The sequence below is a fragment of the Cervus canadensis genome, chromosome 22 (assembly GCF_019320065.1).
Source record: "Cervus canadensis isolate Bull #8, Minnesota chromosome 22, ASM1932006v1, whole genome shotgun sequence".
Lineage (NCBI taxonomy): Eukaryota > Metazoa > Chordata > Mammalia > Artiodactyla > Cervidae > Cervus > Cervus canadensis.
The window spans coordinates 20,994,553-21,011,713 of NC_057407.1; the positions used below are offsets into that span (position 1 = coordinate 20,994,553).

The window sequence follows — 17,161 nt, forward strand, 5'->3', positions numbered from 1 at the left end:
TCAATGCCTGGGTAGGGAAGATCCCCTGGAGGAGGAAATAGCAACCCACGGAAATCCCATGGACAGAGGATCCTGGCAGGCTATACCCTGGGGGGGTTGTGAAAGAGTCAGATACAGCTTAGTGACTAAACAATGATAACAACCAGGTAACTACCATCCACAACAAGATATTAAACTTTTCCATCACTCTTAACATCTGCTGAGTGTCTCTTCCTGGTCAGTAACCTGGTCCTTACCCTTAAGGGCTCCTTCAGGGGGTTCCCTGGTGGTTCAGATGGTAAAAAATCTGCCTGCAATGCAGGAGACCTGGGCTCGATCCCTGGGCCAGAAAGATTCTCTGGAGAAAGGGAATGGCTACCTGCTCCAGTGTTTTTACCTGGAAAATTCCATGGACAGAGGAGCCTGGTGAGCTGCAATCTGTGGAGTCACAAAGAATCAGATATGACTGAGTGACTAACAGTTTCACTTTCTGCTGACTTTGGGCCTTTCTGCCCCCTTTTGCCTGCTCATGACCAAAGTTAATTGCTGCTGATACCCTAGTGCTTGTTGGGTTAGAATGGTATTTATTATTGGTACACTAAACTTCTAGTTTCTATAGTGCTGAACCAGGGAAAAGCCCTGTCTGCCTTCAGAATCTTCTTGTGGGCTTTCAATAGTATGGATGGCATCCATTATTAGTTGGCTAGTAATTTAAATTGTAACTTTATCTTCTGTCTCCAGTTGGTCCTCAGTGTACATGCCACCAGCTCAGAGTAGCTTGTTAAGATATTAGTGTCTGCAGATTCATTTGTAACAATCAGTCAATGTCATGAACTTGCTGATGGTAGTGGGGGCCTCCAGGCAGAGAAATGTGGGCCAGATAATTTGATGAAGAGGAAAGAATCTGGAAAGTCTGCCATTCTTCTGGGTGTCTCTTGACTTCACCTGGTTACCCAGGAAGATTAAGGAGGAAGGGGCAAGGTTAAAAGCAGAGATTGAGACAGCTGCCTAACCACACTTCTCTTTGGGACATTTGAATTCCTTGAGGTTTATGGAAATGGAAACAAAATGGGAATCCCTATTATGTCTGTCACAGGTGGCTCACTGGTAAAGCACCCTCCTGCAACGCAGGAGATGCCGGTTCAATCCCTGAGTCAGGAAGATCCCCGTGAGGAGGAAATGGCAACCCACTGCCGTATTCAAGAGCCTGAGAAATCCCATGGACAGAGGAGCCTGGTGTGCTACGGCCCAAGGGGTCGCAAAGAGTTGGACAAGACTGAACACAAACACGCATGCACCCATTAATTCACAGTCTTAACAGAACTGCGTTATTTTTTCAAATTGTTAACCATGTGACGACACACGATAGGGGATTCAAAGATGAAAAAGATGCGGTTTCTTACTGTTTGGTTCTTAGACAGGAGAGGCTTGTGTTTTGCCAAATCAGTCTATAGATGACTTTTCAAGTCTGAATTGGACACAGAAAGTCATCCCTGCCTCTGGAGTTCTGAGGGGAGGCTGGCATATTTCTTAAGAAATACTTTACATAGCAGGTAACACTTTATTTGAATCTTGAAAGATGATGAGTAGGAGTTTTGCAGGTAAAATTACATCTTGAGCTTTCCTGATTCTGGTTGTTCTGGATTGATACCCTCACATCATAAATTGTTGTTGTCGTTAATATTGTAATTAAGGCCCAGTTATGTTTCAGGTATTAGCAGAATTGAGTCCACGCTTTCACTGCATTGCAAAATTTAAAGTGGTAATTAATATAAGACTATTGTTATAGCATTACACTTGTTTTAAAGATGACATCATACTTCTTTACATTTTGGATTAGAATTGCAAAATGTGTTGGGAAAAAAAAAAAGACGAATGTGTCCTAGAAGTGGAGCTTCACCAGTTCTAGTCACTGATGGTGGGTGTTCTGATGTGAGAAGAGTTCCTGCCTGTTGAGCATCTAACATGGGCTAGTCACTTGGCTTCGTTTGTCTCATGTGCTTTTCACAGCAGCCTCAAGAACTGGATACTGTTACGTTTAATGCCACTTAACAGATATTGAAAACTGAGACACATGCAAAGGTCGCTGTATTGGCTTTCTAGGGCTGCTTTAACAAAGTATCATAAGCGGGTGTGCTTTAAACAATAGAGATTTACTGTTTCTCACTTCTGGAAGCTACAAGTTTGAGATCAAGGTGTCAGCAGGATTGGTTCCTTCTGAGCACTTTGAAAGAGAATCTGACCCGTGCTTCCCTGTTGGCTTCTGCGGGCTTGCTGGCCATCTGTAGCATTCTGTGACTTACAAATGCGTTACCCCCCTTCCCCTTCACACGGCATTCTCCCTGTGTGTGTCTTCATGTCCAGATTTTTTCTTTTTTGTAAGGGCACAGTCATACTGGTTTGGAACCCATTCTCGTGACCCCATCTTCACTTGTTTGTGGGCAAGGACCCCTTTTCCAAATAAGGTAACAGTCACAGGTAGGATTTAGAATAACAGCATCATTTTTTAAAAGACTTTTATTTACTTATTCAGTGGCTGCGCTGGGTCGTTGCGGCGCACGGGCTTTCTCCTCTTGTGGCAAGCAGATGCTCCTGTCTAGCTGTGTTTTGCAGGCTTCTCATTGCAGCGGTGTCTCTCATTGAGGACAGTGTGTCCGTAGTTGTGGCGCATGGGCTTAGTTGCTCTGCGGCATGTGGGATCCTGAAACAGTTCCAACATGGAGTCAGAATTGGCTCTTCTTTGCAACAATCTTAGTTCCCCGACCGGGGATCAAACACATGTCCCCTGCATTGGAAGGTAGATTCTTAACCACTGGACCACCAGGGAAGTCCCCACGACATCTTTTCTGCCCATAGCTTTACATGAGTTCACCCAGGTAGAATGCAGTGGAGACAGTAATCCAACTCAAGTTCACATTGGCTCTGCAGCCCAAGGCTCTGACTGCCTCGTCATCATGCGTTAGCCCCATTGTTTGTCCCCAAGTGCATCATATGCTTCTTAACTCGGCAGTCAGTAGGCAAACATCATGATGTGAACATTTTGTCCAGACAGGATTGATTTGGGAATAGGCAGGGGAAGAAATGTTAGTCCAGTCATCTTGAAATTGGAAATTTTTGACCAACCTTCTGTGTCTGAGGAGCTTCTGAGCCATGGTCCACTGAGTCTGAATAGAACAGATAAAGTCAACCTTATCAGAGAAACTTATGACATTTTGGGCTGGATAATTCTCAACTACGTCATGTACATTGTAAGGTGTTTACTAGCATTCTAAGCCTCTACCTGGGCTTCCCAGGTCACGCAGTGGTGAAGAATCCACCTGCAATGCAGGAGACTCAGGTTCAGTCCCTAGGTTGGGAAGATCTTTGGAGGAAGGAAATGGTAAATCACTCCAGTATTCTTGCCTAGGAAATCCGGTGGACAGAGGAGGCTGGGGGGACATTGTCCAAGGGATTGCAAAGAGTCGAACACAACTTAGTGACTCAGCAACAATACAAGACTGTACCTACGGCAGGTCAGTAGCACCCAAACTACATTGTGTCAGCCTGAAATATCTGCAGACCTTGCCAGGTGTCCTCTGGAGAGCAGCATCAACCCTATTTGAGAATCAGTGGTTTACAAAGAGAGGAATGGCATTATGGATAAATGGTGCTGTCCTGGCACTTGCTGTGTTGTGCCTAGACTTCGTCTTTATTTAAAGGGGTTGCTGGTGGAGAGCATGGGGAAGACATCTATTTTTGTTGCATTTACAGCTATTTTGTGCTGTCCATGGACATGAGAAGGAAGACAGCAGGCAGGGTGGAGAGTTGAAGACCCAGTGCACATTAAACATGCTCTCTGAACAATACGATGATTTTTCAAGCAAGCAGGTTGTTTTGGAATAAATTTAAGATTAAAAAGTAAGGGTCTTTCATCTGAACACAAGGGTTATCCACATTTTTAGAAAAACGCAAATGATTCTGATGGCAGACCTGAAGTTAATGTTTTTTCCTTACTCTTATGGGAGATGTTTGCAATTAAGATCAGGGTTTTGATGGGCCCTCTGTCTTAGAGGAAGGGATAGTAAACCCTGGCCATATCTACAGGAGAGTTTGTGAGTTTTTTTCTGGGTATTTATGGTGAGAAGCCACAGCCATTCTCAGCTGAACGCAGGAGTGTTCTTGGGAAATTCTGACTTAAGGTTCATCTCATCCTTCATCCTCCCATTGCCACTCTTTTCTCCTGTTCAAGAAGATGGAGAGGCTTCTCGGGTGGCTCAGCGGTAAGGAGTCTGCCTGCCAGTACAGGAGACATGGATTCATTCCCTAATGTGGGAAGATCCCGCATGCCTTGGAGCAAGTAAGCCCATGTGCCACAGCTATTGAGCCTGTGCTCTAGAGCCCAGAAGCCACAACTACTGAAGCCCACGTGCCCTAGAACACGTGTTCCTCAACAAGAGAAGCCACTGCAGTGAAGCCCGCAGACCGGAACGAGAGAGTAGCCCCTGCTCACTGCAACTAGAGAAAATCCTGCACAGCAGCAAAGACCCAGCATAGCCAATAAATAAATAAAATTATTTTTTAAAAAAGAAGAGAAAATGGAGAACTATAACTCTTCTTTTAGGAGAAATGCCTCTTTGTGGGTTGCTTTGCCAGGGTACCCAGAGAACCCTGTTTCCCAAGATGTGTTGGGGTATCTACACCCCAGGGTTGCCAGGCCCCCACATCAGTCGGTGTGTTTTCTCTTGTCCCCCAACTGTGAACACAGTTGTGTACACTGGTAACAGTTCATAAAACTGGAAAATGAGCTCAGAGCTTCACCGCCAGGAAAGCCAATTCACAAAGATAACGCTGCCAGAGCAGGACCCAAAGAGGTTCACAGCTCCGAGAGCCCTGGTGCTGATGGCCTGGAAGCCCAGTAGAATGGCTCTGCAGAAGGCAGAAATCCATCTGCTGTGCGGTTAATGTTCCAAAAAGGTAATGCCCAAGAGCTCCAGATGGGTGTTAACATGCTGTTTAAGACTCAGAAAATTGAGAGAGCTGTATGTTCTACACCATCCTGTGCTCGCAGACTGAGAACAAAAAACGGTATTTCCGTGCAGCACAAATAGACAATCATGGGGAGGAATCCGTGGGTAGGAGTCATTGAGCCAGCATGTTAAAAATACTTGAGGTGTAGGTGTTTGAAGAAATAACAGAGCCCGATATTCCAACCTTTAGACCAGGACATGTGCTGTCTTAAGGTAGAATACAGTGGGCTTCCCAGGTGGCTTAGGGGTCAAGAATCCCCCTGCCGTTGCAGGTTCCATCCACGGGCTCGGAAGATCCCCTGGAGAAGGAAATGGGAACCCACTCCAGTATTCTTGCCTGGAGAATCCTCTGGACAGGGAGCCTGGTGGGCTGTAGTCCATGGGGGTCGCAAACGTGTCGGACACGACTTACCGACTAAACAACAGTGCTGTGAATAAAAATATACCCCTCTACCAGTGACCCCTTTAAATACAGCAATGCATGTGTGAACGTATTTCCCTGGGCATGCAAATCCCTATGGACCCAGCCTTTAGAAACAGGATGGAAGATTCTGTTTACCTAGCCATGTGTCTGGTACAACTCCATCCCTAACCTCTGCTCAGTAACTATGAAAGCAAGCTAAGTTACCTTACGGTGAAGAGAGACCTTGATGACCGATGACATTTGGCTGGATGTTCAGTTTCACTGGGTCTGTTCTTGAATTCTAAATCCTTCCCCTCTCCCCGATTTTGCTAGTGTCCAGAGTCCTGTGACCTCTGCTGGTTCTTGTTCTTGGCTTACGTTTGTGGCCCTGGGTTGTTTCTGTACCGAGTAGGTGAAGACTGGGCTTCTGCCGAGCTGCAGTGCATGCCTAGCCGCTGATGGTTAGCATGACTCTACTAGGCACTTAGGACCAGGGTGAGTTCAGGGTGCTCACAGCATCTCACAGATAGGACAGAACTTTAATTGGAAGCAAAGCAGTTGGTGAGACAAAGTCCGTCCATGCTCCCTGAAGAAAGAAAATAGAGCCCTAGTGATCAGAGCTGACTCAAGCTGAGATCCTTCAGTGAGGCTTTTTGTGGTTGGGTGTGCTCTGTGCTGTGGCCATGAGTGGTCATCACACCAGGAAGAGTCAGGGGCTGCACAGTAGAACAGGGCACATCCCAGGTGTCTGATCTGTTGGGGAGCAGCAAGGCTGGGTTCCCAACTGCTCACCAGCTGTTCCTAGAAGCAGTTTCTACACTTTTCTGCATCTCCCCTTTCCTGTCTCTAAAATGAGGACAGAAGCAGTAGCACCTCCCTATAAGAGTTGTTATGACAGAAAAAGTGCCCTAATTTTTGTAAAGCACATGGCCCGGTGGCTGTTTCATAAGTGGAGCACACAAAAGTATGGGTGATGACTCTGAGACGTGGAGTGTCTCACATCCCTGTTTCTTAGGACCTCCTCCTGTCTACCTCCTAGCAATCATCTTGAAAATAGCTCAAAAGGGTGCCTCTAAAGGCTCTGAAACACTCTAACAAACCCCCATCATCCATAAAAAAAAGCCAGGAAACAAGAACTCACTGATCTTCCAGCTGTCACCCTTGTAAGAATGTGGACTGAAGTCTGGTGGCAAACAGAGGACTTGCTTTAAAGCATCGTAGAATCTCTTGTTTAAAATGAGCTGAAAAGCCATCTGGTTAGAAGGATGAATCTCTGCTAGTGGATGTCAGGAGATGGTTACTCTTGTTTGAGGGTAGTGACCAGATGGAAACACATGGGGCTTCTGGGGTCCAGAAGTGTTGCGTGAGTGCTCACTCTGAAACTTCACCAAGGTAACTTACAAGTGCGTTTACTCTGGGCACTGTTCTGTATGAATGTCAATACTTCGTAAAATTTGATGATGCATCTTGTCCTCTGTATGTTGTTTGACTCCTGTTTAAGTCTTTCTCTGTTGTTGCTGTTTTTTGTTTATTATCTTAAATACTTACAAAAGAAAGTTTTCTCATTGAAACAATCTTTAAGCAGTACTGAACATATGAAGTAAAAATGGAATCCATTGTGTCATCTCTGCATTTTTAGTTCTCAAAGGTAACCATAGTTGTGCTTCTTATAGATTGTTCCAGTGTTTTCTTCTTCCTCACTATTGGTGTTTCTGTGTTTTTTCCCTTTTCTTGAACAATCAGATGAGTATGTACATAGTGTTCCATAACTTCAGTTTTTGACTTAATGGTATATCCATGGGCATCTTTGCATGTCAGATATAGAATAAACATCATTCTTTTTAAGAGCTGCATAATATTCCACAGTTTGCTCCCAGTTTATTGAGTCATTTTCTCATTGATTGACAGTGAATTTATCTACATTTTTTAATAGAAGTAGAGTTGCTTTACAGTGTTGTGATTCTGCTATTCAGTGAACTGAATCAGCTGTTTGTATACATACATCCCCACCCTTTTGGGCCTTCCTCCCATCCCACCCCTCTAGGGCATCACCGAGCTGAGCTGCCTCTGCTATAGAGCAGCTTCCCACTGCCTGTTTTACACACGATGCTGATGATACGTCAGTGCTGCTCTCACAACTCGTCTTCCCCTTCCCTTCTCCCGCTGTGTCCACATGTCTGTTCTCTATTCCTGCCCTGCAGACATGCTCATCTGTCCCATCTTTCTAAATTCCATACATAGGCATTAATATACAGTATTTGTTTTTCCCTCTCTTACTTTCTTTACTCTGTATGACAGACTCTCAGTCCATCCACATCTCTATGAATGACCCAATTTCATTTTGTTCACATTGAGTAATATTCTACTGTATATATATATATATATATATATATATATATATATATACATATACACACCATATCTTCTTTATCTATTCATTTGTTGATGGGCATCTAGGTTACTTCCATGTCCTGGCTATTATGAATAGTGCTGCAGTGAACACTGGGGTGCATGTGTCTGTTTGAATTATGGTTTTCTCAGGGTATACGTCCAGGAGTGGGATTGCTGGGCCATATGACAGTCCCATTTTTAATTTTTTAAGAAGCCTCTATACTGTTCTCCATAGCGGTTGTACCAGTTTATATCCCCACCAACAGTGCATAGGGCTTCCCTTTTCACGACATCCTCTCCAGCATTTACTGTTTGTAGATTTTTTTGGTGATAGTCATTCTTACTGGTGTGAGGTGGTACCTCATTGTAGTTTTGGTTTGCATTTCTCTAATAATGAATGGTGTTGAGCATCTTTTCATGTGTTTGTTGGCCATCTTTACGTCGTCTTTGGAGAAATGTCTTATGTCTTATTTGCCACCCACTTTTTTGATTACCTTGTTTTTTTTGATATTGAGCTGCGTGAGCTGTTTGTATATTTTGGAGATATATATTTTTGTCCATCTCTGTCAATTGCTTTGTTTGCAGATTTTTTTTCCCATTCTGAATGTTGTCTTTTCTTTTTGTTTATGGTTTCCTTTGCTGTGCAAAAGCTTTTCAGTTTAATTGTGTCCCATTTGATTATTTTTGTTTTTATTTTCAGTACTGTAGGAGGTGGGTCAAAAAAGACCTTCCTGTGTGTTCTGTCAAAGAATGTTTTTCTTATGTTCCCTGTAGGAGTTTTATACTGTCCCATCTTAGCTTTAGGTCTTTGATCCACTTTGAGTTTATTTTTGTGTATGGTGTTAGGTAGTGTTCTAATTTCTTTCTTTTACATGTAGCTGTCTAGTTTTCCCAGCACCAAGTATTTTGCTGTTATAAATCAGACTTCTTGAACTCCATGAATCTTCCTAGTAACATACACAACTCTGCTTGAATCCCAACTAAAACAGCCAATTTTAAGCTCCTTTTGATTTAAAAGTACCTTTCCTCCTCAAGATTTTGGGCTGGAGTTCTGTGGGGAAGACCCTCTTCGGTGGCTGAATCTCAAATGGGAAGATAATGAATCAAGCTTCCTGGATAGACTGCTGGGTGTGTTCACTGTTACATTATGTATTATAAATTCAAGACAAGTGAAACAAGCATTGAGGCATAGTTACACTTAATGTATAGTCTCTCTGGATGTGTTCTGGTATTAGCTCATCAGAGTGGGGCATGAATGGAGCCAATCAATAACATGATTATTGACTAACACTGTCTCCCATAGACTCTTGGTTTCTTTAAGACCTAGCTTTGATATTTTGTTGTTTTTGTCCCATCCTTTAAACTCTGTCTTTATTCCAAATTATGAACAGTTCCCTGCAGAGATATAGCTATCAGAATCTCAAGATGTTCTCATTAATGGAGTTATTAACCCCCTTGCAAACCAGCAAGACATTCCCTGGCTTGGACCCAAAGCCTGGAAAACGTTGCCTGGCTTTCTCTTAATATTGAGGTAACTAGTTGACTGCCTGAAAGTGCTAATTTTTTTTTTCCCTTTAAAATGCAGTACCTGATAAAATGCCTGGATAGAGGAACTGGTTGTTATTTGATAAAGCAAGTTTCTTAGAATATTAATGTTAGAATCTAGTTGGCAGTATATAGGTGTTCACAGTAATATTCTTCAACTTTGCTCTTATGTTTGAAACTTCTTCATAAAAATATGTTGCGAGGGGGAAAGAATATGGAACAGAATGGGAAATGAGAAAATGTAATCAATAGAGGACTTGGCTCTAAAATCATACAGTCAGTGAATTTAGTACTACATAGCTAGCTGAACAGAGACATGTATTTTTTAAAAGGATTTTCATGTAATAATTATCATAGCCAGAGTAATAATGAGGGAGAAGTTATTAATGTCATCCATAGGTTTTGTGGTGTTTAATCCTAACATCAAACCTGTACACTTAGAGTCAGTCATCAAACCTCTTTTTAAGTCATCATCATTGAAATTAACCTAATAACATCATCTCAGTTTTTCATATTTAGAAACAGGGATCTAGAAAATATTAAGTGATTTGCCTCTGATTGTAACACAACATGAGGCAGAGTTTGAACTGGAACTTAGATGTTCTAATCATATCTGTGTTACTCCATCATGTGTTTGCTCTGATTATAAGATCCCCAAATTCAAAATCATACTCTGGGGAATTCATGGAAAGGAGGATCATTCAGCAAGAATATTATGAACGACGATCAAAGCACTGTTGGTGGCAGAACTCTGTCCTCATTACCACCGAGGCCTGCAGCCATTTCCTAAGAGCTTCTTCCTAAATCACTGCTTTCAGGTTATACTCAGGCCATCAGCAGAGCCATGCTTTGCCCAGCTTTGGGCAGCCTTGCTTTCCTCCTTAATTTGCTGGTGTTTTCCTGACCAAATATACAGTCTGTGAGCATTAGTACTTTGTGTTTACTAGGTGTGCACACTGTAATTTTATGGCCAGGTAGGTGGGAAACTATTAGTCTAAATAAATATACTTTTCAACAGAGCAGCTGTGTTAAGTGAATTGAATAGTCTGTGTAGGTCAGAAACAGTAGCTCTATCTTTTTATTTTTTTTCCCTTCCTCCTTTGGAGTGTTACTGAACTTGAATAGTCGTGATTCACTGCAGGCAGAAATAAATGAAGAGTGGATAGTGTCAGAGTGAAGTCAGGAATAGAGCAGGATCATAGCCTGTGTGACGCTGTGCTGTCTGTCGCTAGGGGCTGATGGATTCATTCCTTTGGAGCACTTTGCTGATAACACAGATTTTCTGAGTTTGGTCCCCCAAATGAATCCATTAGCTTCACCTTCCCCCTCTGCAGTAGTGATGGGGATTTTGATTCTGTTCTTTTATTTTTCAATTCTTCGCTTTCCTTTCCCTCATTTTGAGGAACGCCCCCCTGCCCCAACACAGAGAAACTATTATTTAGAGCCAGCAAGTATTTTAAACCATTGGAATAGAACAAACTACCTTCCTTGGCCCCAAACCAATCCAAGTCCCCTCTCTAGAGAAAACCACTGTTACTAGTTGGTGTTGTTTTCCAGAGCCTTTTCTTTCCTTACTATTGTATATCTGTGCAGATGCATTTGTTGCTCAGTTGCTAAGTTGTGTCAGACTCTTTGTGACCCCATGGGCTGTAGCACGCCAGAGTTCCCTCTCCTTCACCATCTCCAAGAGCTTGCTCAGACTCATGTCCATTGAGTCGGTGAGGCCATCCAACCATCTCGTCCTCTGTTGCCCCCTTCTCCTCCTGCCTTTGGTCTTTCCCAGCATCAGGGTCTTTTCCTATGAATCAGCTCCTCGCATCAGGTAGCCAAAGTATTGGAATTTCGGCATCAGTCCTTCCAGCGAATATTCAGGGTTGATTGCCTTTAGGATTCGCTGATGCAGACAGATACACAACAAATATTTTGTTGTGGGGCTTTTTAAAAATCAAATGTGAATATATCCTGCATCTTGACTGTCTTCATTACTAATAAATCTTCAAGAAGTGTAAATGTCAGTGCCTACTTGTGAGTTTCTTTTCTCCACCCCATTATTTATCTTATCAGTTCTCCTATTTATGATGCATGTGAATTTTTTTTCCTGATGTATATGGGGCAAATATATGTACTTGTCTGTCTTTGTATTTGCTACACTTCTGGCAAATCTTAAATTTTCTTAGTCGAGGGTCTCCTTAAATCATAGAAAGGAAAATCATTGGAAAAAAAATGAATTAAGATTCTCATTCTTACTGATTATCAGGAAAATTAAAAAATGAAAACAGAAATGTTCACCCAATGTGTAAAAAATAAGGATCCGCCAATCCAGTCTTAGCAGTGGTGTGGGGAGATGGTATTCTTTTCCATTACTGCTAGAATATAAAAGGTGTGTACCCTTTTCAGGGGAAAATTTGAACGACTTCTAGGGATCTGTCTTAGCAAAAAGATTTTGTGCTCATAGAAGCATATTCACTTATTTTTTGTATCAGTGATTCTTACCGTTTCTGGCTTGTAGGACCTGTGAAGATTTTGATGAAAGCCATTGACCACGTGGCATCAGGACTGAAAATGTGGTAATAGGTATAACCATAAGAGTTTATCTGATGAAAAAGGTAGACAGTGTCCAGTGCACACACGGACAACCCTTGGCAGTATCTCAAGGGGTGTGCAGAACCCCAGTTTATAGCTCCATAAATTGGTTCCCCCCCCCCAACAGTTATCTACCCAAAGCTGTTGTCTATAAGGGAAACTTAAAAATCAGAAAGAGTTTGAATAGAGCAAGGCAGTGCATTTCCTCCTGTGCAAGAAGTAAGCTCATTCCTTTAATGTATTCCACAGTCATTTAATAAGTAACTACTGTATTCTTGGTCCTGGGGCCGGTACTGCCCAGTGGGAGAGGTCCCAGCACATCGGACCTGGAAGAGTCCATTGTAAGGGCACCTCATGAGCTGTGCTCAGGCGCTCAGTCATGTCCGACTCTTTGTGACCCCGTGGACTGCAGCCCGCCAGGCTCCTCTTGTCCATGGGATTCTCTAGGCAAGAATACTAGAATGGGTTACCATCCCCTCGTCCAGGGGATCTTCCCAACCCAGCGATCAAACTCGGGATTCCTAAGTCTCCTGCATTGGCAGGTGGATTCTTTACCCCTAGTGCCACCCTTCAGTAAAATTAAACAGAAAATCTGAGTAGCAGAGAGCTGCTTTAAGGAGCAGATGTTCTAGTTCAATTGACCCAGCTAATCTAAAAAATGCCTCCTGTGGAGATTACCCTTAGAGCATAAGAGGGTGAGGTTTTGATTTATAGAAGTCTGAAAAGCTTTGGAAACCATCCATATTGTCTCACATGTCCGTTCTCAGACATGTTTTGCATAAACCTGTTTCTTTGGGAGAGCTTAATTTGGCAACATTTAGCTGCAAAGGGCATAATGCAGTTTTCTGGGTAAAAGTGCACAGCTTCTCTTTGTGTGAAGCTTTCTGGCAGACTTTTGGCTGGGAGAAAGGGAGGAATACAACTAATTCTATACCTGTGCTAATTTTATTTAGCTTGACTGCAGATTCACAGCATCATCATTTCCCCAGAACCTATTGGGGGGTAGAAAGTACAATATCAGAAGTGAGGACAGAACCATAATGGGAATTTTGGGTGAGTCAGTAACAAACTGTATTTCAGGTTTCTTATATTTCAAAATGGGAGACATATTGCTGATTCCTCGTTGGTTTTGAATGATTTATAACCTTTTATTTGTGGTTGAGTGTCGCAGTCTATGTTGTCATGGAAATTCTATTGAATTTATAGGTCCATTTATCCAAAATGATTTTCCAGACTTCATTTCATGGTGAATCATGTGGCTGTTACTCCCAAGTACAAAGCAATTTCTAAAAAGTTTCACATTACAAAGAGCACAAACACTGAGGTGGTTATTTTCCTGTTTTTGAAATACAAATGAGTTCCAGATGCACCTAGGGCTCCCCACCCCCTCCGCTGTGTCCAGGGCATTAAGCTCCACTGCATTTCAGAACCAGGCTTAGGTACAAAATAGCAAGCAAGAATAGGTTGTTTTAATAGAAAAGAAGGTTATTACAGTCACTCCAGTAGGTGAAAGAGGTCTTAAGTTACTGGTTTATGGGTAAGGGCAAGACCCTGCAGTCTTTGAGCCCCATTATAGCAGACTCGGTCCTCCTCCCTGTAAGGTCAGTAGTAGGAAGGAGAAAGACGATCACAGAGCTTTCCCATAGCCATTGACTAGCCTTCCTGTGGCAGTGGGTGTAAGCATGGTTTGTGCACCTCAGCACTACTGACATTTTAGGCTGGATAATTAGTTGCTCTGGCGAGGAGTATCCTATGCATTGTAGGGTGTTTAGAAACCTCGCTGGCCTCTCCCCAGTAGACGCCAGCAATAGCATCTGACCCCAAGTGACACCAACCGCAGATGTCTTCAGACATCGACAGATGTCCCCAGGGTCCAAAAATCAGCCTGTTTGAGAACACTACCCTAGAAGCTTTGTACCAAGATCCTAGCAATTGCTAATAGGTCATGCTCATGGCTTATGGGGATTCTGGTCAGGATGATCTACCAAGAGGACTTTTAAAGTGTAGGCTCTGGGTTTGAATCCCAGCTTTATTTCTTAACAGAGAAGACATAATATCTCAGCCTGAATTTCCTTTTTTTAAAAATGGGGAGAATAATAATACTTTCCCTGGTGGCTCAGCTGGTAAAGAATACACCTGCAGTGTTGGAGACCTGAGTCTGATCCCCGGGTTGGGAAGTTCCCCTGGAGAAAGGAAAGGCTACCCACTCCAGTATTCTGGCCCGGAGAATTCCATGGTCTGTATGTATAGTCCATGGAGTCGCAAAGAGTTGGACATGACTGAGCAACTTTCACTCACTCACTCACCCTCCATATATGCTAAGGATTGAAGGGATGAATTCATGTAAAGTATTGTAAAGAGTTGGATACGATACGTTTCGGCAGCCCTCTGCTGCTGCCTCTTAGCTTCGTTCTGCAGCATCTGCCTCAAGGGGTTGGGTGGAAAGAAGCAGAGTTGGGCCCATGTCACTGTTACTTGGTCCTAGGCAGGCGTGATTCTGCACACACCTCCGGTCATCCACCCTAATTTGCTCTTTGAAGCAAATCAGTTCTCTGTAGCCATACCCCCCTGTTGGGAGCAGCCTCTGTTGTATGGAATGGGTACAGAACAGGGAAACAATGTCACCCTACTCCTTTATTATAGGAGAAGATTATACTTTGTTTATCCCAGTTTCAAAATTACAGCTATTTCACTAATTTTATTTCTTTTTCTTTCTTTAATGTAGACCACTTTTTTTGAAATCTTTATTGAATTCATTACAATATTACTTCTGTTTTATGTTTTGGTTTTTTGGTCGCAAGGTTTGTGGGATCTTAGCTTCCCAACCAGGGATCGATCCTGCACCCCCTGCATTGGAAGGTGAAGTCTTAACCACTGGACCCGCCCTGCCCGGGGAGGTCCCTAATTTTATTTCTTTATTAGAGAAATATATATCTATAGAGAGAGAAATTCACAGATGATCAGTGTGCAGCTGAATGAATTTTCACGCTCTTTGAACCAGGCCGCAGATCAAGAAAAAACACTTTCTCACCGGCTTCTCCCCAGGACCCCTCTTCCAGTTACCACCCGCCAGGTGTTGGCTTGTAACTGCAAGAGTTTTTCCTGATTTTGTACTTCATTGCAGCAGGATCACAGAGTGTATCCTTTCTGTTAAAAGAAAAAAAATCAGGTTTCTTTGTCTCAGCATGGTTTGTGTTTGTGAGGTGCGTTCATACTCTTTGTTGTGTGTTCTGTTAGGTCGTCCATTATTGACTGGCATCCGGGTAATGCCCAATTTGGGGTTATTGAAAACAACCCGTGCACTAATGTATTTGGGTTTTTACCTTTCCTTTTCCCGTCCATTAACTACTTTTTAAAGACATTAAATGATGTCTTTAAAAACAATTCATTAGGGGGCCTATCATATGTCAGCTATTGTAGGAAGCACTTTACTTATTTTATTTAATCCTCAATGTAGCCCAATGACCTGTTTCCGATCCTCAGTTTCCTGCTAAGCTGCCAAGGCTCAGAGAGGGTGACTAACTTCATCTGGGTCACACAGCTGTAAAATGGGAGAGCTACAACTTACTCCCTCTTTCTGGAGTCCATGATAAGGGACCAACTGTAGCCAGATGCTTAACCTACCTCATTTGTGTCCAAACTTAATGCTGAACTTTTAAGAAATAGCTCACGAATCACACGTAGGAAATCCTTCACTGATGGAAGCAAGAGCCTGAACTTTTCCCTACCAGGAAGCAGCTGAAAAAGTTAAATGTGTATTTGACTAATCAGATGCAGAAATTAAAAAAAAAAAAAACAACTAATAAATAGCATAAACAAGTTACACACAAGAGACTTTTGAAAGGGATTCCCTAAAATACCTTGATACCCAACTGTATAGGAGTCATGGCGCTACGGTGCACGTGGGGTTCTTCTTCTCCAAAAATCTGTATTCCTGCTGTTTACAGTTGAAGATAATTCCATATTACAGGGCAGGGGAAAAAGGGGAAATAATTAAGGATTGGCGCACTCCATGGTTAATGATATTTTATAAAGCAAATGCTTCAGAATGTTTATTTAAATGCTGCCTTGCCTGTAAAGATGTTGAATGCCATCTATTCTTTGGGTCAAGTTTCTTCTAAAAATATTCTTGGAATGAAGGCTGTGTGAAGCCCGCACACAGGTTTCTTTGCTATGCCTTGTGGCATCACTCATTGGGATTGTTGGCTGGTCCCTGGAAACAATTTATTTTCACCTGAATTTGCATCTCTCTCCTGGTCTGAAGAAAGTAATAAAGATACATAGTAATAAAAACTGAGGGCTCTGGAGTTTCTTCTTACTTTTCCCAAGCATGCAGTAGTGTTTCTTTATTACAACCATCCCATGAGGTATGCATTACCTCTGTTTGACAGAAGGGGACAGTGAGCCTTGGAGACCTCAGGCGTCTTCTGTATACAAATCAGGTCTGATTCTGTGGCCCATGTCGTTTGGTCTTCATTTTATATCACCCAGTTGTGTTGTCTGTCAGTTTCAAGGATGTTTTTCTGTAGGTCGCAGGAGTGTGAACTGGGTTGTAATAGGGCCTCCATTCTCCAGGGGAGAACCTTGTTAGAAAGAGATAAATGAAGAGGATAAAGCTCAGAGCTCAAAGAAACTCAAAAAAGAATGAAGTTACAGAACAGTTTTCTAAGGTGAAGCACAGAGACATATAGATATATTGGGATACATTTTGCTTAAGATCAGTAGTGACATTTAGGGTTGTATTAGAGTTCACCAGAGAAATGAGACCAATGTGAGAGGGACTGAGGTTTTGTTTTTGTTTTTTTTTTGAGACTGAGGTTTTAAGGAAGTGGTTGTGCCTCTATTTTGGGGTTGGGCAAGTATGAAATATGCAGAGCAGGCTGGAAATTTCAGCCTTGCTGAAGAGTTGTGTTGAAGAGTTGACGTTGCAGGCTGAAGACTGAAGGCTGGAAACTCGGGCAGAAATTCTCTGTTGCAATCTAGAGGCAGAATTCCTACCTCTTCCTCCAGGTTTCAAGTGATTGGATGTGGCTCCCACCATATGGAGAGTCTCGTGATGTAAACAGCAATCACATTTATTTATTTATTTATTTTTTTTAGCAATCACATTTAAAACAAGACCTTCACAGCAACATGTGGAATACTGTTGGACCAAACAAGTAGGCAGCATAGCTAGGGCAAAGTCAACACATTAAAATTAACCCTCACAGGGGATAAAAATATAATCATGATGCTTTAAAAAAAAGTTACTGGG

At 42.5% G+C, this 17,161-nt stretch overlaps 1 protein-coding gene across 3 annotated transcripts in view; it reads left to right on the plus strand.

The window, feature by feature from the left end:
* The window catches only part of PTPRG (protein tyrosine phosphatase receptor type G), a 749,569-nt gene that overhangs the window by 493,787 nt on the left and 238,621 nt on the right, over positions 1-17,161 (plus strand). The window lies entirely within an intron of this gene.